Source organism: Sinocyclocheilus anshuiensis, unplaced genomic scaffold, assembly GCF_001515605.1.
Source record: "Sinocyclocheilus anshuiensis isolate Anshui unplaced genomic scaffold, SAMN03320099.WGS_v1.1 scaffold389, whole genome shotgun sequence".
Classification (NCBI taxonomy): domain Eukaryota; kingdom Metazoa; phylum Chordata; class Actinopteri; order Cypriniformes; family Cyprinidae; genus Sinocyclocheilus; species Sinocyclocheilus anshuiensis.
The window spans coordinates 941,923-968,621 of record NW_015536494.1 but is presented as its reverse complement, the minus strand read 5'-3'; the positions used below and the strand labels follow the sequence as shown (position 1 = coordinate 968,621).

Here is a 26,699-nt window from a genome sequence, read left to right as displayed (position 1 = left end):
TGTCTGTTAGACATGCTGAGATGCGAGCAGCTATCGTCGGATCATCAGGATGGAATGAGAGGTAGAGTTGAGTGTCATCAGCATAGCAGTGATATGAAAAGCCATGTTTCTGAATGACAGAACCTAGTGATGCCATGTAGACAGAGAAGAGAAGTGGTCCAAGTACTGAGCCCTGAGGCACCCCAGTAGCTAGATGTTGCGACTTGGACACCTCACCTCTCCAAGATACCTTGAAGGACCTATCTGAGAGGTAAGACTCAAACCACTGGCGTGCGGTTCCTGAGATGTCATTTTCCAATAGGGTTGACAGGAGAATCTGGTGGTTCACCGTATCAAAAGATTTATCAAAAAATATTTTTTTATTATCAAAAGATACAAATTTATTCTCATAACCGTAAACACACACAAACAGTAAGTGTACTTTGTTGTTCTTGTATTTATGTTACTATAGCGGCAAATTAATTTGAAGTCTTGCACATTAAAAAAAACAGCTTTCATGTTGCAAAATATGGTGGATATCATTGTTGTTTGATAGTTGCTGTGATCTCGTGATTGACAGGTTGCTGGAAGGTGGGAGCGATTTCATCACATATTTAGAGATGAGATGTTGTTGTGAGTGGGAGAGTAAGTTATTTTGGTTAAAGATTACAAGGGCACATTAATTTTTATTTATTTATTTTTTTAATAATGATGAGCATGGATAAATCATTTATAGTAAACACTGCAATATTCCGTAAAATGTAAGAATTGTCAACTTTGATGTCATGGTTTATATATTTTTTGCTTTTACATAGCAGTTTGTGAGACTCTATGTCCCAAAGATGTCACCATTCTCTACAAACAAACACAATTCTCTCTCTATTATGCAAATACCACCTTCAAGAGCTGATGCTGAGAAACCAGAGAGAAAAGAAGATGTGGAGGATAAAAATGATGTCTCATCAGAAAATTTGGGCAGAAATGCAGGTTGCATGCAAAGAGCTGTGCAGAGTGACAGTCAGTTTATAGAAAGAAGACAGTTGTGCATCAGAGTGTTATGTAACCGGGAATGTCAGGTAAAGTAACCTCATTTCATCTGCTCTCACATGAACTCCAGTTCTTCTGTTACACTGTAGGTGATCAAACAGATGAATATGATATTTCTCTTGTTTGTTTAACTGAAAGTGATCACATGTATGTGAATGTCATACTTTACTAGAAAGAGCTTTCAGTAAGGTTGGGAATTAGGTCATTTCCTGTTTTATAATGTTGTTTAGAGCATTTGTATTTTCCTGAGGTTGAATATAGTGACTATTATAAACCAAGTAAATCAAATAAAAACAAAAAACAGCCTGTAGCCTCTGGTATTAAACTTCAGCATGTTAAATTTTAATGTAACTCTGACCAAACGTTTGTTCAAGCCTAGAGCTGTTTACTCCAGTGCAGACGCAGTTTATTTCACAGCACTGCTGGGAAGCTGCTTTATCACTTTACCTGCTTTATGCAATGCAATTCCATTTAACAAAGTGTGGTTTAGAATGTTAGTCAGAAATTCCTGCACGATGTGCTGGAACATTTTGATTCATAAATGCTGTGTCTATTTAAGTGTGTGCTTTTTTGCGTTCATGTAAATTCCCGCTAGGTCAGACAGCTTCATGCATTTCTGAAGTAGCTACCAGTATTGGAGAGTAATTAGGTAGGAAGGCTACTAGCTAAAAAGTAATTTTTTAGTAGTGTGTTAATAGTTTCATGGAACTTTCCGAGGAGTAGCGGTGCAGCGTGACAAACTGAATAATAGCAAACTACTACAGTACACGCTGCCTACTTTTTTTTTTTTTATTTTTTTTTTTAAATACTATGTTAAAATGCATTATAGTATTAGTATTATACTTATACTATATAAATAGTATTATACTTGTCACATGACCCCACTATTTTACATATCTACTCTAAAAACGTTTTGTCACTTGTATTGCACACACATTACAGCCAACCACTTTTCTAAACTGTCCACTTTCTTATATGTATGGAATCTAGTTTTATTTAGTGTAAAATTATCAGTTCAGTTTTAATTCTGTCAGGATTCTTTCAGTTTAAAATGTTAAATTATATAATCTAATATGCTGAAATGCAGTGGCGGCTGGTGGGTTTTAAAATAGAGGAGGCACACTAATTGTATTGGTCTGGGATCCCTGCCGATTATTACTCCTCAGCGCTGAAAGTGAACACTCGATGGTGATTGGCTAATTTTTTTTACCAACAGAGGCACGAGAGCTCACCTCTCCCCCGGCCTCCCCCTACCCTTCTCTATCATTAGCGGTTGTAATTACATCAGCAGATTTGACACATTCGCTATAGAAAAGCGGCGCTTTCACGTTATGGTATTAAAACTGTGAAATTACAAACAAAAAAATACACATTCTGAGACATGAACTGAAATGAATTGTGAATTTTATTAACATTAAATCGTCCTCCTCCCATTTTCACCTCAAAATTATGGGGAAGCTGTGCCTCCCCTGACGAGCCGCCACTGGTGAAATGACATTTTTCTGAAAATTTACTCATCCTCAGGTCATCCAAGTTTGTTTCTTCATTGGAACAGATTTGGAGAAATTTAGCATTACAATCCTCTGCAGTGAATGGGTGCCGTCAGAATGAGAGTCCAAACAACTGATAAAAAACATCACAATAATCCACAAGTAATCCACATGACTCCAGTCCATCAATTAATGTATTGTGAGGCAAAAACCTGCATGTTTTTTAATAATAAATCCATCATTAAGGTGTTTCAACTTTAAGCCATCAAAATATGATTCCATAATAACGCTTCCTCCAGAAATTCCTTCTCCTGTTGTCCTCTCACATCAAAATCCACCAACATATTTGTTTAGAACTGTTTTGGACTATTTTCACTTGTAAACAGTGCTTATTTGATCTGAGCATATTTCTCTCCTGAATTAAACTAGACAACTTTTTCACCGCAGAAAGCAATATTATGGATAGAGGGCTTGTATTTTAGCTGAAAGCAACAATTTGAAGATTGAAACTTCTTAATGGATTTGTTTCTTACAAACACGCAGCTTTTCACTTCACAAAACATCAATTGATGGACTGGAGTGGTGTGGATTACTTGTGGATTATTGTGATGTTTTTATCAGCTGTTTGGACTCTCATTCTGATGGCACCCATTCACTGCAGAGGATCCATTGGTGAGCAAGTGATATAATGCTACATTTCTCCAAATCTTTTTTGATGAAGAAACAAACTCATTTACATCTTGGATGGCCTGAGGGTGAGTCAGTATTCATTTTTGGATAAACTATTCCTTTAACAATTTGGATAGCTAGTCTTTGTTGCTATATAACATTTTGACTAAATCAGATCTTCTTGAGATGAAGTGCTGTGTCATGTTTGCACTGTGAGACCGTGTCAGGCTATATTATATCCCTCTCCTTGGCTGACTTGATTAAGCCATCAGGCTTTTGAAAAGCCGAGGCCTGTCAAGGCCAGTGTCCCATAGCTCTCTCATAAATGGCCACAAGGGCCCACAGGAACTGCTTGTCTCCTCTAAATGACATGTCTTTCTCATGTCCTCATTTAGTTTCATTGCATGAAGTCTGCTCATGGTAATGGCGCCCGAGAGTATCTGTCATATTTGCCTTCAAAGATCGGTGCAACAAGCGGGCCGCAGCACTGACATCAATCCTTCACGCAGAGATGTTCAGTTCCCTGTGCACACCAGATCTGAGTTTCACCCGTGCTCAAATCCATCTTTTCGAGCGAGATAAGCGTGCTCTGGCTTTGCCTGAATTCCCTGTTGTTTATGCAGCTTTTGCCAAAGCATGTGACTACTACGCTTAATCTCAGAATATCTGGCAACACAGCTCTCTTTGCATGGAGCATGAGGAAGAAGAGAACCAAATGCTAGCTCAGCTGTTCCTCTCTCTCCTTTACACATTAGTTGTAAGATAAGTATTGGAGGTACTGTAACACACACACACAGAATCTCCTTCTACTCCCCACTCACCGTGTCCCTGTCATACTCTTTTGGCCGCGATAAAGAGCAGCTACACTCACAGCCGCCATCAGCTGCCTGCCAAAGTGTTTAATCTCTCTGCAATTTCCCACCACCCTGTTTTCCCACTGATCCATCCTACGTGCTGTGAGTAGGGGATTCTAGGACGCTTTAGGGGTTAGAAAAAAATGGCCGGAGAGAAAGAGGTGTGGGTGAATCTCATGAAGCCTGTCCAGAACATGACGGGTGATATTTCACCCCAAATCAAAAGAAGAAATGGGGGGAAAACACTGTTTTTAGTTTAAATAAAATAAAAACTATTATTTTAGGAACCATTAAGATTGTGTGGTTTGTGACATTGTGTTCAGGACAGTTAAGCACATTTTATTTGCTGTTCTCAGTAATGTAGTGCAAAAAATCTCATTGTTGTTTTACAAGCTTGCATTAGGGAATTTGAATTGACAGTCAAACATGTATATGTGTGTATTTATATATTTTTTAAATATTCATATTTATATATACAAAATGGGCTTCCATGACCCCGACATGTTTTAATGATATTCACCCTTATACCATGGCATCTGTCTTCAAGTGACCTTGCGTGACCTCTACCATCTTCTGCTTAGCAGCTTAGGAGGGTTTCCAGGTTGTGATTATTCTGACTTAGAAAACTTATTTTCTAATTATAGCTCGAGCAGTAAGCAGTGTTTTCATGGCAGATGTTCTGTACTGATTCAGTGCAGCCTCTGCGTCTGTGAATCACATAATCTACCCCTTAATTGAAGGAGAATGTTGTTTACATAAACACTCGAGCAGCGATGGCCGCTGCTGATGGTTAAAATACAGCTTCGGCATGAATACATTCTTCTAATCAGAGCAGAAGTCACGCGGCGAGGCGGCTGTGGTTATTATTGTTTGAAAGAAGGCTGGTGCTTTGTTTACATCTGGTGTTACAAAGACTGGAAGCTGGCCAGACCCTCCTCTACCCCTCACTGTCTTTCTGAGCTGTGAATAATAGATAAAGCCACGGCGATGATTGGCACCACATCTCAATCGCATGGAGGAATGAAAGAGTGCCGCTCCAGCTAGTTAATACGCACCTCGCATCACAGCGAGAGCAGGACCTCAGCGACAACTCGCCATTCGGCCCTCATTTCCAATTCAAAAGTGGCCATTTTGCATTCACATTAACAACAGGAGCATCTAAATGGAGAAATGAAAAGTGTGTCTGACTACAGGTGCATAAACAGTCTGACTGAACAAATCACAAACTAACTGCATGATTTTCTCTTGTAGTGTCATTGATTTTTTACTGATCTTTTGAATCTTTGATTCAGTGATCTACATCATCCGACATAAATGGTTATTATTTGACTAAATGAATCACTTTCAATGAACCTAATTTATGTCAAAAGGTTTTTTTTTTTAATGTTTTGGAAAGAAGTCTCTTATGCTCACCAGTCACCAAGGCTAGATTTATTTGATCAAAAATAGTTGAAATAGTAAAAATTATTACAAATCAATACAACAGTTTTCTATTTTAATATATTTTAAAATGGCAAAATATATTTTGATGACAAAGCTGAATCAGCAGCCATTACTCCAGTCTTCAGTGTCACATGGTCCTTCAGAATCATTCTAATATTCTGATTTTGTGTTCAATTGTTATCAATTATTATTGGTACTCAGTTATTAATTGTATTTTTATCAATGTTGAAAATGTTTTTTGCTGCATGGTTTTTATGGCATGAATTGGCCACAAAAATTTTGGTTTTAACATTGGTAATAATGAGAATTGTGTATTTCTTTTAATTTAATTTAATTTCATAAATGCAGCCGTAGTCAGCATGAGAGACTTCTTTCAAAAACATTTTTAAAAATCTTAATTATTCCAAACTTTTGACCGGGTGTGTGTGTGTGTGTGTGCGTGTGTGTGTGCATGTGTCTATATATTGGATGCAAAGCTACTAATACAATAAAAATAAAGCATCAATACACAAGTTTTAGCTAAAATTGTATTGTTTAAAAATAGTACTTTTAGTTGGATTAAAGTATTTTTGTATGAAATATTGGTTACACTTTATTTTAAGGTGTCCTTGTTACAGTGTAATTATACATATAATACTGAGTAATATTAACTACATGTACTTATTATATGGTTAGAGTTAGGATTTGGGTTTGGCTTAGGGTTACTTGCATGTAATTATGCATAATTAATTGTTTTTATAATAGTAAGTACATGTAACGTGTAACACGGGACACTTTAAATAAAGTGTTACCGAAATATTTATAGTCAACATCCCTCTCACTTTTTAATTGTAAAGTTAATCGCTGTACATTCAGGGATTGCCTACGAGGTGACTGTTTTGGTGGATGAGTATTCTGTGTTTTTGAGCTGGTTGAGTTGGACTTTCGTGTAAAGTCTGGCCGCCTGGCTTCAGTTTTCTGCTTGACTTACTGCTGTGTGTTGTCTAACTAACTAGTACTTGTTTTTGTTGGGCTTTCTTAACCGTGTAATCTTGCCGGCCGGTGTTTGTCTTCTGGCTGATTGCACATATTATGTAATGGTGAGCTGGTTTGAGAGAGAGAGACAGAGAGAGGGAGGGAACCGCACCTGGGGTCTGCCATCAGCATGCAGTCAGAGAGGTGCTGGAGGCTCCTTTGTGAGCTGTTTATTTAGACAGGTGTCTAAATGACATGCCCACACACACACACACACACACACCTCTGCAGGAAGATAGAATAATTTCAAGGTTTTTTTTCAACTGATTATAAAGCAGTATATAATACGTAATCATTTTTGACATGTGGGATCAATATCTCGCTCATAATGCTTTTTCCTTAACTTTTATGTAAGCAGTAGCCATATGTTTATGAAATTATCACATTGAGCGTTGGTGCTTATGCAGGAAACATAGCTTTAAATCTACAATTAAATTGGAGTAAAATGTTTCTGAATTATAAATAATAATTTTTTTTAAATATTAGAAAATGTTATTTATGTATGTATATACAGTATATATATATATATATATATAGAGAGAGAGAGAGAGAGAGAGAGAGAGAGAGAGAGAGTTTTACAAATATTTTTTGTCATATTATTTCTATTTTTGATTTATCACCAGTAGGTGGCGCAGTTTTGAAGCTTTATAGGGACCCCCTTTTTTATGGTCCATAGGTCACCTGCCAAACTAGAATTTGAAAGCCCATCCAAACTTTCAGCACCCCTGCATTTTTACTGTTTATTTCTTTCCTTTTTTTTTTCTTTTCAATAAAAATTTGTTACAGATACCAGTAAGTGTGTAGCACTCCCCTTGTACCACGTTTAAATCCATTCCACAGTTTTCTCAAAAAATAATTCAGAAATGTGAAAAAGTCTGCAGATTCAATCTGACTCTTCATTACCTGGTTCTTTTACACATAACAGCACATGCTGTTTATCTGATTTCTCATGCTGGCAGCATTTCAGGATTGACCCCAAGATGATTGGCAGGATTCCTGGGAATGCTGTTTTGCTCTTTCAGGCTTTTTGTCTCAATTATGAGTCGAAATGGAAGGTGAAGGTGATTGACTGTTAGATCAAACAGTGAATTGGTCTTGACTCCAGTCATCTGCCTTTCTTTCTTTAGGTTCACTACATGTTTTAAAGCAAATCACTTTAAAGATTAGAAATTTGCCTTGAGCGAAGGAATTCAACTTTTTCTTCATCTTGTTCAGTAGTTTTAATCCAAAATGACTCTCTTGAATAATGCAGCATTTTTACAATTCCAGATAAATTTGGCAATATTTCAGTGTCCAGAAGGCAAATTTACTGCGCCATGTTGCCTTTTTCTGCTTAAGCTGCACAATGAAACCTCATGCATGTACTATATGCCCTTTCTGTCTGAATTACTTACACCATGTTATCACGTTCTTTTAATCATATGGTTTTTTTAAGAACTTTAGAGTACCATTTAAATATGAGTATATGTAATAATTTAGTGTCAGTATATTAGTACCATAGTTTTACCATCTTATACCATCATCGTACCATAAAAGCCCCGCAGTATGATTTTAAAGGTTGCAAATGTCACATATCTTATAAAATAATACAAGCTGTGAACAGAGATTTAGCCACAAAACTTGTGTATGATAAAAAAAACAGAAAGATAAAACAGAAGCCACCAGTGTTTCTTTAAAAAATGAAACAAAAAGACATTTACAGTCTAATAACCCATAAGAAAAATATTTTTTTTGTTTGTTTTTTTAAATGATAAGAGTTACTGTATGTGTCACAAAGCTCAGTCACATATTGCACTCACCAATAATCTGGGTCAAATTGTCACCCGTTGCCTCCATCTGTTGGCTTTTATGGATGCATGATGCCATAATAATAGACTGGCAAAGAAAAGTGCTTCTCATGAGGATCTAGTCATACACAAAATGTTTAGATGGAATCAATGAAGACAGGCCTTTAGCAGCACAAAAAAGTTTACAAGTTTACAAACACTGCTCTATGTGGTTTGAAGACTCAGTTCTGCATGTCTCCTGTGCTGTTTCCTCTCAAGACTAAAGAAGAAGTCCCAGTCGGAGGAATCCCGAGTCTGTCCTTAAACAGATCTTCACCACCTGTTGCCAAGACAACCACATCTGAGTTGCAAGAAAACAACACCACCAATTCCCAGCGCCGTGGTCTGCGGTGCAGCGATCTGAAACGAGGATACACAATAGGTAAATGAGCATCAGGCTGTCTTCAGTATGGCAAGCTCTGTGTGTGTGTGTGTGTGTGTGTGTGTGTGTGTGTGTTTCTCTATCTCATGAGTTTCAGTTGAGCTTTATCTCTGTATGTGCATGAAGATGTTCACTTTGTAGGAGTGCTTAGAAAGTTCTGACACCCTCCTTTCTGCCTCGTTCTCTTCTTGTTCTCTCCTCTTTCACCTCATTCCTTTTCAGTCTCACTTTGTCCTCTTCCTCTCCTAATACTCTGTCAACTCTCATCTCTTTCACTCCTTGTTCTCATCTCTGTATCCTCACTTTTCCTCTCCATCTCATATTTGTCTCCCCTTTTTCACCTTTTTCTCCTTGATCTCACATCATGCATGTCTCCATTCTCATGTATCTCCTCTCATTCTTCACTCTCTTCTTTCTCTCATCTCAGTCGGTTCCTTTTCTCTCCTGCCTCCTCGTTTCTCATCTAACTCAGCTTTCTCCTCTTTTTCGCCTAGATCTGACCTCTTTTACTCCTCTCTTTCTCCTCTTTTTCCCCTTTCTCTCCTTGCTGTCATATCTGTCTCTTCTCTTGTTCTTGTCTCCTCTTTGTCCTCTCTTCCTTATCTCTCTCTCTTTCTCCTCTGTTCTCCTAGATTTCAGTTCTTTGTCTCCTTTGTTTTTCCTGTTATTCCCGATCATCTTTTTTTGCTCTCACCCGTCTCATCTCTTTCTCCTCTCTCTCTCTCTGTGTGCTCTCATACTGTATCTGTCTCTTCTCTCGTTCCTGTCTCATCTATCTCATCTCTTTCTCCTCGTTTTCATCTAGATATCATCTCTTTTTGCTTTCATCAATCTCATCTCTTGTCTCCTTTTCTCATCTACAAAGTTTCTCTTTCTTGTTCCCCACTCTTACTCTCCTTGCTCTCATGTGTCTCTTCTCGTTCTTCTCTCATTCTCTTCTATCTATTTCTTCCCTGTCTCGTCTTTCTCATTTTCACCTCAATCTGTCCTGCTTTTCATATCTGTCTCCATTCTTTCTCTTGTCTCTTTTTGCTCTCATCGCCATCTCCTTTCTTTCTCTCCTTGCTCTGGGTGTTTCCTCTTTCTCCTCTATTTCTTGTTTCTCATCTCTTTCTTCTCTATCCGTTCTCTGTCTCCTCTTTCTTTTCTGTTTCCAACAAACTTATATTACCATACTTAGAAGCTTTTCCTCAGTGTTTCTCCCAGTACACAGAGTAAATGCCTGATCTGTGGAATAAGTCCTATTGCTAGTGCGGGTCTGTGGGGTCTGAAGGGATTAAGGAGAGGTTAGAGACTTTAGAGAGAGCAGGAGATGGCTTTCCTTTCATCTCAGCCCGTTTGATTGTGCTGGTGATTTGACGGCACCGTTTAAGAGCCGACTAAAAGAAATGTTTCCCCAAATCAAGAGGGTCCTTCGATGGCACTCACAGAACACGGGTTAGCAAATAGACCTGCTTTGTGTTCGCTTCATTTACTCACTCTTGGGTAGCTGCTTTTTCAGATGTTAGTTAATAAAACAGATATAATTATATGGTTTTCTGATCTGTACAGCGCATGAATCCTACAAAACTATTAGTTGTGCTTGTATCTTTATTAGTATTTCTATATTTAATGGTAGGTATTTTAATAAATCTTTGTGGTATAGTTCAACCAGAAATGAAAATTACCCCATGATTTACTCGCCCTCAAACCATTCTAGGTGTATATGACTTTCTTCTTTCAGATGAATGCAATCGGAGTTTGAAAAATGTCCTGGCTCTTCCAAGCTTTATAATGGCAGTGAATGGTGGTTGAGATTTTGAAGCCTAAAAAACTGCATCTATCCATCATAAAAAAGTATTCCACACGGCTCTGGGGGGTTAATACAGGCCTTCCAAAGCGAAACGATATATGATGTAGAATATGGTCTTTAATCCTATCCAATACCTAAACTTAACATCTACCTACTAACTATTAATAAGCAGCAAATTAGGAGTTTATTGAGGCAAAAATCGTAGTTAATGGTTTGTTAATAGTGAGAATTGGACCTTAAAATAAAGTGTGACCGTCATTTTAATATTTTATTTTACTTAAAGTTTAAGTTTTTAAAATATTTATATTTTATTTTATTTCAATTCCCAAAAACAATTTTTAATACACATTGACAAGCAGATTGCTTTTTCTTTTCTAAGCATTTAGACTTGTAATTTTATCCTAGCGGCTGATAAAACAGGACAAATCCCGCTGAATTACATTGAAGAAAGGAAACAAATGGGTCTTGTATCAACCTAAAGAGGTTTATTTTGCTATAATGTTCTGTTGACTGTACATTACGCCCTGCTGCTTAAATAAATGAACATGAAATATTTATTTTATTAGCATTTCCCACTGGTTGCTCTTTAATTAATGTTATTGGTGATTTTGCTGTTCTCATTGTTTGACTTTCTCCTGTCTTTTAAAGGCCGTGCGGCCCGTGCCCTCAGGCAATCATTGCAAATCACAGCACAGTTTGCCTTCTCATAGTGCCTCTAATTGGTGGAGAGGACCACGGGAGAGAGAAGTGTTATTGATGGCCGCACGCTGAGCATCTTTTCATCCTGTGCCATTAAAACCGCACCACATATCCCGCTACATTTTAATAACCTGCCCTCATGTATCCCTCCAAATTATACTGTCATTTCTAGCTCGATGTGAGTGATGGTTAGAGTGTTTTAATGTTTTTAAATGAAAATGACCCTGACAGGCCATTCAGTCTCCTTAAATGAGAGTGGTTGTATAGCAGGCAAGTGTAAATGCCGCAATAATTGCTTTTGGCTGGCTGCAAATGGGTCAGGGAGAGCATGGTATAAATTCGTCCATGTGGACATAAGCCTGCAATAATGAAATAAGTGCAGATCTTGGGGTGATGTGGGAAATGTGCTTCAGGTAATCAGTGGAGAGGAGTCAGGTTCACAATGGTCCCATAAGGTCCTGTGTTCCCTTAATACCTAACTCACCTAATTCTTTTAACAAGATACTGGATAGTCTGTTATGTAAGCCTATATATTTATCCTGTAGTTCCTCAGAATGACACTATCTACCCCTTAGCGCTGGTCATGGTGGTATTATGTAAAAAGTTAAATGAAAGTGACATGACATGTGGCCAAGTATGGTGACCCATACTCAGAATTAGTGCTCTGCATTTATCCCATCCAAAGTGCACACACACAGCAGTGAACACACACACCCACACCTACAATCCCTGCCGGTACGAGACTCGAACTCGCAACCTTTCGGTTACAAGTCCGACTCTCTAACCATTAGGCCACAACTTCCCAAATGGAGATCAGGGAGGAATTATGTACAGCATTGCACGTTTGTATATGGCAAGTGATTACCAAAAACAAAAATGTGCATAAAGCATACTGTTAACCAGAAGCCAGTTTCAAAGTGGTCACATACACTACTATTCAAAATTTGGGGTCCGTAAGATTTTTTGTATTATATTTTGAAAGAAATTAATACTTTTATTCATCAAGGATGCATTCAATTGATTAAAAGTGACTGTAAAGACATTTATATTGTTACAAAATCTTTCTATTTCAAATAAATCCTGTTTGAACTTTCTGTTCATCAAAGAATCCTGAAAAAATTTATTATGGTTTCCACAAAAATGTGAAGCAGCACAACTATTTTGAACATTGATAATAAAAAGAAATGTTTCTTGAGTAGATCAGCATATTAGAATGATTTCTGAAGGATCATGTGACACTGAAGATTGGAGTAATGATGCTGAAAATTCAGCTTTACAATACTATATTGAATTAGAAAACAGTTGTTTTAAATTGTAATATTTCACAGTATTACTTTTTTAAATGTATCTTTAATCAAATAAATGCAGCCTTTGTGAGCATAAGAGATTTCAATAACGTTTTTTAAAAATCCCCACATTTGACCCCACACTTTTGAATGGTAGTGTATAGGCCTACTTTGCAAGATTCACTTGCGCTAAATAAATATTAATACAAATGTGAAAAACTAATTAAATGATACTTGCTAATTTCCAGAAACTATAAGTAACTGCAACAAAAAAACATACAAGTTTTAAGTAAGAACTGCAAAAATAAAAGTCTGACCTCACTGAGCGTCAAATTAAAGATTTCAAAAACAATTTCATATGCCATTCGAGGGGTTTACAGAGTTTTCCCTTTTGTTGATAAACATCAAATGTTTGATTTTAGACACATGGATTTTATAAACCTCTTCTTTGAGCTTTTCTAAATTCCCTTCCCTTCAGTCAATGTTTTATGTTAGCCTTCGGCTGTTAAATGTACATGTCTTCCTCCACATGTGAGCTAACACGCTGTCGCACTTAATACCTCTGTATTTCCGTTCTCATTAGGTGGCTGAGTATGATCTGCTGTCCATGTGTTAGGGTGAACTGTCAGACCGCACAAGACTGATCACACCGTTAATGGTTGTGGAAAGGTAGAATGTTTGTCCTGTTCCTCTGTCTCCTCTTTTCTCGAACACACTGCCTCATTATTCTGAAATGAATTCTGAAATGCTGACCTGTGGGGTCAGGAGAGATGCTGTAAGGGACGAAGATCTGTTGTACAGGGAAATAACAGACGACGGTGCAGCATGCTAACAAACAAATGTCATCCTGATGAAGAACGGTCAGGCTCGGTCAGGCTGGTGGGAACTGTGAGCTGGGCTTCTAATTACCAGTGAACAGACAGATATACTCGTCGTCTGCTGCCCTTACAGACCTCTTACAGTCGTCTACTGGGTATATATGCATTCACATATTCCAGAACTTGAAAAGAGCAGCAACACTGCAAGTGTATTTAAAGTTTTTTTTTAATGAATATAACTGAACTTCTTAAGAGATAATGATAGCCGATATTAAGACCTGAAAAGTGCATTGTTTATTTTTCAATTGTTTTAAGCCTAAACACCTCATTTTTGTTATTATTATTCTGTTATTATAATTATTGTTATATATTTATATAGAGAGAAATATATTAAGAATAATATGTCACCATACTTGGCCACGTCACGTCACTTTCATATATATATATGTCAGGATTGGACCTGTTTTGTCGTGTGTTTCAGTTCCTGTTTTGCCTTATTTGCTCATGTTCCTGTCCTCGTTTAGTTTGATTATGTTCCATTGTTGTCACCTGTGTTCCCCAATCATCCCCTGTATAAAAGTCCTAGTCTGTGCAGTTTGTGTTGGTCAGATCTACTCGTTCTCTACGTGTGTTGGCTCAAGCGCCTATTGTGGATTATCTCCTGTGTTTTGTGATTAAAGACTGTTAAACGTTTCCTCGTGACTCCAGCGTGTTCCCTCAACAGCGTGACGTGAGAGAAGACCTGACCAAAACAGTAACCTCCGTGTGTCTACCCTCCATTTTGTTTCCCGTTTTTACCCAGTGTCTTTTTTCCGTTGTTCCCTCATGGATGCCCTCCTTCGCCCGTAATATCTCCTGCTTGTAGCAGGGGGAGAGATCGCTCAAGGACCATACTAGACTGTTCCAGCCAACACTGCAAGTGTATTTAAAGTTTTTTTTTAATGAATATAACTGAACTTCTTAAGAGATAATGATAGCCGATATTAAGACCTGAAAAGTGCATTGTTTATTTTTCAATTGTTTTAAGCCTAAACACCTCATTTTTGTTATTATTATTCTGTTATTATAATTATTGTTATATATTTATATAGAGAGAAATATATTAAGAATAATATAAATACATGAACATACATTTATTAACACTTTATATTATTTATATGAATAAATAAATGTAATTAATTTAATTAATAATTTAATCATAATTAATTTTAATATATTGAAAATATTTAAGAAATATAAATATAATATTGTAGATATATTAAAACTATATATATATATATAGACTGTTCCAGCTGCTAGCTAACACCACCAGCTACCCGGACGATGCGCTCTGTGCATTCTACGACGCAAGTTTAAACACCGCGTGCAGAGCGCCGTCATCAGAAGATGGTCCTCGAGTGAATTTCACCGCGTTTGAGCCTAGAGGGGGCTTCCGATCCAGAGTTAAGCCATGAATGCCCGGAGACTCACAAATGCCTGCCCTCCCACCCGCTCCTGCCTCCTCCACCGCTGTCGTCTGGCAGCCCCTCTGCTCGCCCTCAGCCCACCATCATTACAGTGCGAGCGCCGCGGGTCTGCCATCCTCCAGCGTCGCCTTGGCTGGAGAATCCCTCACCTCCGCCTCGGCCCGTAGACCCAGCGGCTCCACCTCGGCTCCAAGCTCCCTCGCCTCCACCGTCACCCGTCGATCCACCAGCTCCACTGGGCTCCCTTGTCCCTCCGGCTCCGCCTTGGTCGGGCGTCGACCTGCCATCGCCTCAGGACTCCGCTCCTCCGGCTGCACCTCCTCGCTCCGTCCCACCGGCTCCGTTGGGCTCCTTCCTCCTGCCAGCTCCAGCTTGGTCCTCGGCCGCTCCGGCTCCGCCGCGGATCTCCAGATCTCCGCCACCGCCTTGGTCGCCAAGAGCCCTAGGCTCCACCCTGGCCCCCCGGATCCTCAGCATCCCCCTGGTTCGTTGGCTGCTCTGCCGCCGTTGGTCGACCCCCTGGAGTCGGTGGCCATTCCTCCTCCATGGCTCCTTCCTCCGTCGGCTCCACCGCTCCATCATGGCTGTGGCCTGGGTCCTGCTTGGCTCCTCCTGCTCCGGGCCCCTCCTGTCTCCTCCCTGGCTCCTCCCTCCTTCATCGCCTCCCTGGTCTCTGTCTGTTGGCCCCCTCCCGGGTGTCCTTCCTCCTCCTGAGCCTCCTCCTTAGTTCCCACCCATTCCCCCCCTCTGTAGTTCTACGGTGTGAGGACGCACCTTCCGGGAGGGGGCGAAATGTCAGGATTGGACCTGTTTTGTCATGTTTCAGTTCCTGTTGTGCCTTATTTGGTCATGTTCCTGTCCTCGTTTAGTTTGATTATGATCCATTGATGTCACCTGTGTTCCCCTACCATCCCCTGTATAAAAGTCCTAGTCTGTTCAGTTTGTGTTTGTCAGGTCTACTCGTTCTCTACGTGTGTTGGCTCAAGCTCCTATTGTGGACTGTCTCCTGTGTTTCGTGATTAAAGCCTGTTAAACGTTTCCTCGTGACTCCAGCATGTTCCCTCAACAGTGTGACGTGACAATATATAACATGTAAAATGTTAAAAACATTGTGATTGTTAATTTTATGCAAATATTTTTTTTCAAATAAAGGAATTTCTTTCTTTTTTTAAATATTTAATATTTAATCATTCATAGGTGCATGAGATGAAAGTACAATATAAGCTAGAAAATAAAACCAATAAATACCACACACTACTTGGATTATAGCAAAAAAAATAAATTATTAGCAAAATTTCAGTCAATCTATCTTCCTCAGATTGATTTTTTAAAAATCTAGTAAATATTTAAAGAATTAAATAGAAATACAAATATTGTTTTTATAATGGTTTATAAATTATATTTTTATTATATTTTAGCTTTGAGCCTAATCTCTCTGGTCATTCCCTGTCCTGTTTTTCTCTTACCAATCCGTCTTTTGTCTCCAAGCTTATTTCAAAATCCAATTCTTCTTCCTGTCGACTTGACCCAGCTCCTACTTCTCTCTTGAAATGGTGTCATTCGGTCATTTCTGCACCTATCTCTCATTTCATAAATGCTTCTCTTGTCACTGCTTCTTTTCCTCAGTCACTTAAAATCGCTGCAGTTCTCAGTTCTCAAGTAACCCAATCTCGATCCTACAGTTTTATCCAATTATCATCCCATTTTAAACTTACCATTTATTGCTAAATTATTGGAGAGTACTGTAGCTTGAGTGGCAAATAATTTCTTTGATCCATTTCAGTCCGGCTTCCGTCCACAACATAGTACTGAAACTGCCCCTGTAAAGGTATAGTGAACGATTTATTACTTTCTTGCGATACTGGCTCTCTGTCTTTACTTCTGTTACTTGACCTCAGCTCTGCCTTCGATACCATCTCTCATGATTTGCTTATCTCTCGTCTTTCGGCTGTGGGTATATCTGGTACTGCTCTTTCCTGGCTCTCTTCATACCTATGTGACAGACAGTTTTACATTTCTGCTCGGGATTTTAGATCCCCTACTTCCCCCCTGAAACAAGGAATCCCCCCAGGGTTCCGTTCTTGGGCCTTTGTTGTTTATTATTTATATTTTACCATTGGGTCAGATATTACAGTGTCATGGCTTTAGCTATCATTTTTAAGCTGATGACATTCAAATGTACACGTCATGCAGGCCTTCCCTATCCACCCAAATCGACAAAATTTCTGTTTGCGGGCAGGATATAAAAACACAAATTTTCTGAAACTTAATATGGATAAAACTGAGATCATCATTATTGGTATCACCCATCACTTACCACCAAAGTTCCCGCTGACTTTACTTGCAATATCACTGGCACTATAATTGCTCCATCTAGTATCGTTAGAAACCTCGGTGTTATGTTTGACTCCTCTCTTTCATTTCAGTCTCATATTAACTCTCTCTGTAAATCAGCATTCTTTCATTTACGTCGAATTGTCCAGCTCCGTCCTTTCATTAGTGCCAACGATGCAGAAACTCTCATTCATGCTTTTGTTTCATCTCGTCTCTATTACTGTAATTCCCTTTTCATTGGCTTACCAGCTACCTCTATTGCTAAATTACAGTATATTCAAAACTCAGCTGCTCGTAATTCTCACTCGCGCTAAGCGTTCAGCCCACATCACCCCTATTCTAGCTGATCTGCATTGGCTACCAGTGGCCTATCGTATTAAGTTTAAATTTCTCCTGCTTACTTTTAAAGCTTTGATTGGTCTGGCTCCTTACTATCTTTGCAATCTGCTTCTTCCCTATTCTCCACCTCGTTCATTGCGGTCCTCTGATTCTCGCCTTCTCGCTGTCCCCCGGTATCGCCTCTCTTCCATGGGGGGCAGATCATTCAGTGTTGTTGCCTCTAAATTATGGAACTCTCTTCCCAGGTCACTCTGTCTTGCCAATAGCCTGTCAGAATTCAAATCGCTGCTCAAAACTCATTTGTTTTCAGAACGTTATCTTTCTTAAATTAACTTCTGTTTATTTTGTCTTATACTGTCTTATCTATATATTACTCTCTGGATGTCTGATGTTCTCTTTACTTTCTGTATTATTGTTTGATGTTATCCTCACATTTCTGATGTTTATTGTAAAGTGTCCTTGAGCTCTGGAAAGGCGCTATATAAATCAAACTTATTATTATTATTATTATTATTATTATATTGTATAGATGTATATAAATAATTGTTTTAATATATTCAATATATTTTATATTTATATATTTTATATTAATAATCATATAGTTATTCATTTTAATATCTTTGTCTATCCGGTATCTTATACTCGTTGTATTATAGCATGAAAAAAAATCCATATATCATGTTTGTTTGCAAACAGCAGTGTCCAGCTATTACCCATGTTATTTACACACTGAATTAGATTGGTTTGGGAGTTTGATAGAATGATGGCAGTGCAGACACAGTTACTGTAACAAGCCTGCGGCCTCCACCTGCACACTCCATCAGCGCCCGACCTGCTGACTCCAATTCAATTAGCAGCAGTTCAATAGATTGAGCAAGTGTCGAGCTCAAGCGTGGCTACTGCTGGCTTCTCTCAGGCTGCAAAAGGAGCCGTATATATTATCCAGGAGAAAACGTCTATTACATTTACTCCCCTGTGCTATAAAATGCAGAAGGCCACTATGGCAGGCCTATTTAGAGTTTATGACTGGTCTGTTGGGCCTAGAGGAGAACTTGACAGTTTCTAGCACTCCATTTTGTATAGTGGTAATGTTTATTTGCTCAGATTGATGCTGTCTCGCATGTACCTGATCTCCAGCAGTGCCTGTGCATCCTTCTGTTTATAGAGCCACAGCAAATGAAGACACTGCTTCCAAGCAGAAAAATAATCCTACATCTGTAGCAGACAGGATTGACAGACACCCCCGGAGGCATCTATTATCGACAAGCCTGTGACCGTTAAACGGCAGAATTATGTGAGCCATGTCACATTCGGATCAATCACGTCCCGGTCAGGTCAGTTTTATCTGTGGTGCGATGGCACTGGATGTCATTACTAACTCCGCCCTAGTTCAAGTTGACCTTTGTGTTTCAACCGACTGACCTAGTAATCATAGTTAATGCTATGGCCTGGGCTTCTGCACCATGCAGAGATCAGACATGAAAAGTGGGATCCAGGACCACTTGCTGAAAAGGTCAGGTGTGATGGTGGATGATCTAAGGTGACTCCTGCATCTAATGTCAGGCTGTTTAAGGCTGTGAGTAATATTAAGGGTTATTTACTACTTAATGTAGTCAGTATCCAGGGTGCACAGGGTTTTTTTTTTTATCAGTCCACTGTGAAACAAAAAGAAGCTGATCTTGTGTTGTTTTTGTGCTCTATTCACTTTTATGCAAATCAGATAATGGCATAAAATGCTCACAAAATTGGGGCTTTTAGCATCCCTTTTAAATACATTTTAATTTACCAACTGCTTTAATTTCACCAGACAAATAGTGCTGACGTTTGGCAGTCAGGCACATTACAAAAAACCTCGTGTTTATATTGAAAATAATAGCAGTTATATAGCTATTCCAGCGCATTTAGCACCTGCATAAGATGGATTATGAGTGGTTTGTGAAAAAGGCTTTTTGCGCTAAATACTGCATGCTAATGTACCACAAGTATTTAGTGAATTTGCCCCTTAGAATGTTGTTTGAGGCTAATTTTGTGTGTAAAAATTATATCTGTGGGTAGATTTGTATATTCAGCTTAGTTTTACGAGTTATGTCTCATAACATCTTTTTATGAAAACAAAAAAAGAATAAAATATTCGTTTTTTTTTTTTAATGAGCAGAAATTCTGATTTTTGAAATTACACTGATTTTTCAAATGCTGCTACGCGATTTTTTAAATTAATAATAATAATAATTATAATATTTTATTTATATAGCACATTTCCAAAGAACAAGGACACTTTACAGTCAGTCAAATAGAACTTTATGCTTAACTTTATTTTCCTTTCATGAACTTCAGATTTATTTCAGAATTTTGTATGTCCCTAAAAGAACTATACAGCTGCACCAACACATTATGATTTCCATCAGTCTATAATTGCTCTGAGGTAAGGTATCAAGGAGGATGTTATATATTACAGGAAATTAGCATGCAAACATAGCTGGTGCAAGATATGTCACATGAGACCAGCACAGGCAATGTGAAAAACACCCAAAATCGAACAGAAAACCATAAGCCGTGCGTGTGATTATAGGTCAAAAATGGTGTTGAATATAGAATTATCGGAATATTAAAAAAAACGAATACAATGTCCTTTTTGGTAATGCATATAAATTGAAATATATTTGTTATGTCTATAAGTAGTCAGTATTTATTAACTGCTTCTAAGAGACGGCATGAGAAAGAAACAGCATCTCAGTTAAAGGTTAATTGTTTGCTTTAACCTTCCCTTTACAGCAGATTTGCAGTGGCAGTTATTTCAGACACAGAATATCACCCTTTTGTCAGGGTTCTGACTTTTCCATGCGTGTTATTTTCATGCCACAATGTTACTGGCATCTCTTCCACGCATTTCCCCGACTGGAACCAAAAGATCTGTTCCTTGACTTGGTCTGTGGGCAGTGAGATCTGAAATATATGTGAAATGACAGAGCAGACTGAATTACAAAGTGGAAACAAAAGGCTGACGTGGTCGATTAATATGGTCAATAACTGACACAGACTGAGCAGAAATATACAGCGATGTCCCTTGAATGCCATGGGGAGGAAGATATGAGCTATATCACAGTTTGGATGAAAAGAATGGTTAAGTCAAGCATTGATGTAACAGAGTGAAACTGATTGTAAATCAACATCCTAACAGCTAAGACACGCTTTATGTACGTGTTGGTGGGATATTTGCATTAGCTGTTCAAACAGAGGAGATCTAGAGAAGGTCTGTCATTTCTGTCATAATGCTTTTGTAGATCGCTGTTTAAAAATTTGGGGTCAGTACAATATTTTTTCAAAAAAAGAAATTAATACATTTATTCAGAAATTCAAAAATACACATTCCTTTGATGAATAGAACTTTCAATTCATCAAAAAATCCTCAAATAAAAATGTATTATGGTTTGCACCAAAATATTAAGTAGCACAACTGATTTCAACATTGATAATATTAAGAAATGTTTCCTGAGCAGCAAATCAGCATATTAGAATGATTTCTGAAGGATCATGTGACACTGAAGATTGGAGTAATGGCTGATGAAAATTAAGCTTTTCCATCTTGGGAATGAATTATATTTTAAAATATATTACAATAGAATACAGTGGAGTAATACTATTTCACAATATTACTGTTTTTACTGTATTTGTGGTCAAATAAATGCAGCCTTGGTGAGCATAAGAGACTTCTTTGAGAAACATCAAAAAAAAAATATCTTACCAACCCCAAACAAAAGTGTGTAAAATTCTATATAAGGACTTTGTGAATAGTTGTGTTGAACTAGTTCGCTCAAATGAATCATCCGAATGAGCTGAATCACTAAAATGAATCAAACTTTCCCAGCGCTTTCCATCTTCATTTCTTTCAGTTTGTTTGAATGTAAAGCTACATGTGCAGCATAGTGTTACCAAAATACCAATGAAACATTTTGACACATGCTGACAAAAGCAGGTTTGTTATTTTGAAAAGTTGCTAGGTTTTGAAAACGCCTCATCTATTATAATGCTGCTGAAAATGTGGTTAAGTTAATAGCATCATGGTACTTTTGGTTAGTTCCTGCCCTGCTCTCACTTCTCTCTACATCTAACTAGACTGGCAGTCACAGTACTTCTCCAGATGAAGGCCCAGAGATTCATGGATTAGGCCGTGGGGTGGAATGAAAACAGTTTGCTTTCCTGGAGGTGCTTCTGCATCCAGGGCTGAATTTACTGCTGCATTCCCCTCGGAAGGATTGGTGCCGCTGGATTTATAACCCGTGCTGTATAATCGCGCCTCTCTCTCTCTCTCAGCAGGGCCTCCTCCTCTTGATTTGAGCAATTTATCTATCAGGGTCTGAGTTCTGCCTCTGTCCCTCCTCTGATCTCAGCTCATGTGCAGTAAGCTGGCCAGGGATGGATTTTATCGATCATTATTGATTAAGCCGATTTTAAATGAGGAGTAAGCAGTTTTCCCTCCCGTTGTTCTGCCATCCAATCGATTGAACCCCTTGCTGTGAAATATAAAATCTGCCAGTCCTCATAACGGCTGATATTTGTTTTACTTTCCTTGTGCATTTACTGTACATGGTCACGTCAGACAGATTTCTGCACCTGTGTATGTTACCTGTGTGCATGTTACAGTACTTTCTTGGACTGAATCTTGAATTACTAGATTATTGTTTTCTTCACCTTTCTATCTTTTTTCCCCCAAAAGAGCTTAAATCAAACTTGAACTCAACTCTAGCAAACTTAACAAGACCCTGCAGCTTTGCTCAAATTCTTAATGATCTGTTTTGTTTCAGGGTTGAGTACATTTATAATAGTAGTCAATTTATAATCGTAGTCAAAACACTACAAAAAGTTTCACTGACTATTAAAATCAAATATTCACTCATTACTTGTTATGGTTATGGCTGATTAGAAAAAAATTATCAAATATGCTCTTGGTAGTCTAGACTTTTCATGTGAACATCAATATTTGTTGAGTTTTATTCCATCTGATCAGTTTTGAGGTTAATCTATGTTAACATTTTTTGCCATTGGATAATGGTGATCTGTGAATTTATTTTATGTATGTGAACATTATTTTAAATTTGTGTGGTAGCAAATATTGTTTTATTTTGAGGTGAAAAGTAAAGTTAGACCCTTGGATTAGGATGCTGTTAGAATTGGAACAGAAGCCCTTTTGTTGCTGTTGTTTTTATTATGTTTTTTATATGTTTTTCAGGCTATTATTAGGTTAGTTAAAAATATAGACCCAATTATACACATTATATTTTATAATATATAAATATAATGTGTAATTCATTTAATTATATTATTGTAATTCAGATGTGTTTCCATGACTGAGCTTCTGTTATTTGATTTGTTTAACATTTATTTATTTACTTGCTATTTTCATTATTTATTCATTCATTTGTGTTTCATTATTTCTTTACAATTTTTATTTTATTTTATATACAAGTAATGGCAAAGTCAAATTAAATTATTGTCAAAAATACAAAAATTTAAATAGAATATTTGACTTTTGCTTTACTTAAAAAATAATCATCACAATTATATCAGAGATAAGTTTTCATCATCTTACCTAGTATTAGAAGAAAATTCCCTCCTTTCATGATTTTCAATTTGTTATAAAAACTAAATTTATTTCCTTTAATAATATATTGGATAATGCATCTGTACATGCTGAATCTCTAAATATGTTACAATTTAGCGCTAAATGCTAAATCAAATGCTTATATTTAAAAAAACAACCTTTTCCATAATATGAGCCATTTAAAGCAGTGGAAGATCTTCTAGACCAAATAAGCTGAAGAGTCAGTCATCATATGGTGTCTTTCCTCTCCTGCTTTGCCTGTGAAATCTGAGATCTCCTCATCATCTTCAGATGTTTCTCTTCTCGCAGTGCCAATCACACTGGCACATCTGACTTTGTGATTGTGGCCTCATTGTCTTGATTACCCTCTGCCACCCTGAGCCTCTCACCGCCAGCATCCACCTCCATCCTCTCTATCACAGGCACTGGCCCGTTTCTTTTCTCTTCATCAGCACAGGAATGAAAGGAGACAGGCGTTAGGCCATTATAATTCATGTGTCAGCGCTTAACATAATAATGAAAAATATGAGCATGTCCTTCTGAAAGGGAAAGCAATTAATTCCCCCTGCAGGGTTCAGGAGAAGATATTGACACAGCGGTTAGCTTAAGATTGAACGTGTTTTGTTTACATCAGCCTGATCTCTGTGTTGCTCTCACGGCATGCTGGGTTATTGCTTGACCACCCAACAGACAACAGAGTGAAGCTCAGGCTTTATTGTTTTAATAAATTGGCCAGATAAAGATGCTAGTGCTGATGGTCTGATGGTCAGGTAAGGATGCAACGGACCATTGACACTCCTAATTGAGATTGTAGATATAGTGTCAATGGTCCATTTGTGAGATAGGTGGCGGTAATGCACTTATAAGTCTGCGATCCGCCGTAAAGCAAGAAGAAGAAGCCTCACGCGCAGGCTGAAGAAGAAGACGCGAACGCGCTCAGGACAGTTCAGACATTGCGGTGAAAATCAGAGGTAAAAAACTATATAAATACTGTTCAGTTTCTTGCACAGACCGATCGTTTTGTGTCTTTTCACATCAATGTATCGTCACGAGACGCAGGGTTTAATTTGGTTTTGTTTGTGTATGTTTTATGACTCTCAAAGCCGTGATTCCCATCCACTTACATTATAGGACTGATAGACTGCAACGGTTTGACTTAAAAATCTCAGTTTGTGTTCTACTGAAGAAACAAAGTCACCTGCATCTTGGATGCCCTGGGGGTAAGCAGATAAACATCAAATTTTCATTTTCGGGTGAACTATCCCTTTAATTGAGAATTTGCAGGGCTTCCTAATCTTTAAACCTTCTGTCTGTGGAGGCTGCAGTCCTCTAGTAGTGGAACACTAAATCAGACCCCATGCAGTGCGCAGTTGGGCTGTGATGTGGATCAGATCAGTGCAGTCGTGTGTTATTACAGTAGAAAAGGACTCAGAGTTGCTGTATATTTTCAGAAAGAGCAAGAAACCATTTCAAGAGACCATTTTCAAATCAAGATTTCATGCATATTACCAGGCTAACTGCATATTCTGGTTCCAGGTTGATGAGCCAAGAACCCAACTTTTCAGAATCGCAATGCTTTTCGCAGCGGGTCGGCTGTTTGTTCAGGTGTCCCGCAATTCTAAACCCTCCTGTGGATTCTGAAGCGAAATCCTTTGTGCTATGTAACCAGGACAGATATGACATAATCATATCAACAACAGAAAAAAAAATACTGAGCGGTATGGAAAAAATCCTGATGCTAAAATGAACACAATTCAGTTTGACGAGAAGCTTATCCGCTAAAAATAGCTTTGTCTTCCTGATGCGATTTTCTTTCTTTGTACAGGGATTTTTCCTCCACAAACGCTGTCAGGAAATGCCTGGCGTTAAAGCTGCCTGCCACCCCCTCCTGTACGGGACTATATGTGTGACTGACAGTGACTAGAGAGTCTAGTAGTGAATGATTTGCTGTAATGATAAGGTTCTCAACCTTGGTTGTGTGATTTTAAATCACGTATTGTGTTGCAGGACAACTGGTGAGCGAATTTAGATGGATTTAGTGATGATCACTTTTGAGTAATGATGCAAACTAATCACTGTGCAGTGAACTGATTTATTAAAATGATGAACGAACTGATTCAAGAAAATCAGACTCTATCAGCATTTTTGCTTCTTTTGATAGACTAAGGTGATATGTAAAATATTTATAATATACACTACAGTGTGATCAAAAATACATTAAAATGTAATAGTAATTTATTCCTGTGATGCAAAGCTGATTTTTTAGCAGCCATTACTCCCGTCTTCAGTGTCACATGATCCTTTAGAAATCTTATTTTTTTCTTTAAAAAAACTGATTTCTTACCCCAAACTTTTTAACAGTATAGGTTTTTTTTTGTCAATATAAAATTGTGAAACTGGCCTACTTACCAAATATAAAGTGAATAAAATACTTTTATTATTACAAATGTAATTATTTTAATGGGTCATATGATGCTGCTAAAAAGAACATTATTTTGTGTATTTGGTGTAATGAAATGTGTTTATGCGGTTTAAAGTTAAAAAAACGACTCTTAACTTTTATAAAGAATATCCCTTTGGATTTGAGACTTTAGTCTTTGCAACTTTACAGATCTTCTTTATGCACCAAGAGCTTGTAACACTCCAAAGAGAAAGGAAAAATTGAAATCGCATCATATGACCCCTTTAATGTCATCAATAAAATATTCTTGTAAATATTTAGGCCTACCAAACAGAACAGCAAAAATGGTTTATGCTTGCAAACAGGTTTCAGCATGATATTTTTGTCCAAATAAGGTTGAGAAGTGGTCTAGCAGTTGATTGGCTGAATCCAGCTATTGGCTGCTGTGATGACAGTCTAGAAAATGATCTGTGACAAGAATCTAGCAGTTGATTGATTGCCTTTGTGAGAGTCTAACTGATGTTTGGTTGGCGTGTGCGTCTATGCAGTCAAACTTGTTTCTGAGGAATGCTGTGTATAATTGCAGTCCCTGGTTCTCACAGCAATGACTGAACAACCACTGAGCTCAATTGAGCAGAAAAGGTCAAATAGCACAGCGTTAAAAATGCTGATGGGAAGGTCTGACTCAGGCCTCTCATGACTGCTCATATTCAAACTAATAGACCTTTCTAAACTCAGATCAGTGGGGAGGTGGTTTTTGGTTGAGGTTTATTGCATCAGTTGAGGGACTGTTATACTTTCATGCCTTGGTGAAATGATTCATTCATTTTCTGAGATTCTTCTAAGGCCAGATTGAGTCATTTGCATTTGTCTTGTGAATATTAATGAGTTTCTGTGCCGTTTGGACAGCATAATCATCTGTTACATGGTGCTGTCATCTCAGAGAGGGAAAGCAGTACTTTTGTCTTTGAGGCAATCATACACCTGATCAGCAGCACATTATCCACCTGCATGAAAGCCAAGCGCTCCACCTCTATGCTGTACCTCGGGGTGTGTGTGATTTCTGCGAGTTTGACAACAACAAACTGTAGGGCATGGCGATATTGCTACAAAATATATTATTTGTAGTGATATTCAATATGTATATGTATGCATTTGATTAAAATGTATGCATTTGATTAAAATGAATACAAATTTAGATTTTTTCCTCCTCTCAATCAGAGGAACCAAATTTCTGACAAATGGATGTTACTGCATATAA

At 38.0% G+C, this 26,699-nt stretch overlaps 1 protein-coding gene and 1 long non-coding RNA gene across 2 annotated transcripts in view; both read left to right on the top strand.

Annotated features, from left to right (window-relative positions):
* The window catches only part of LOC107686364 (uncharacterized), a 67,794-nt gene extending 59,226 nt beyond the window's left edge, over positions 1 to 8,568 (top strand). Inside the window, exon 3 of the long non-coding RNA XR_001634038.1 lies at positions 8,542 to 8,568. This is a non-coding gene — a long non-coding RNA (uncharacterized LOC107686364). The remainder of the gene's footprint in view (positions 1 to 8,541) is intronic.
* Positions 8,569 to 8,574: 6 nt separating this feature from the next.
* LOC107686353 (oxidation resistance protein 1) overlaps positions 8,575 to 26,699 on the top strand; it is a 103,559-nt gene continuing 85,434 nt past the window's right edge. The window contains exon 1 of the mRNA XM_016483323.1: positions 8,575 to 8,704. The gene's annotated coding sequence lies outside the window, so the exon portion shown is untranslated. The remainder of the gene's footprint in view (positions 8,705 to 26,699) is intronic.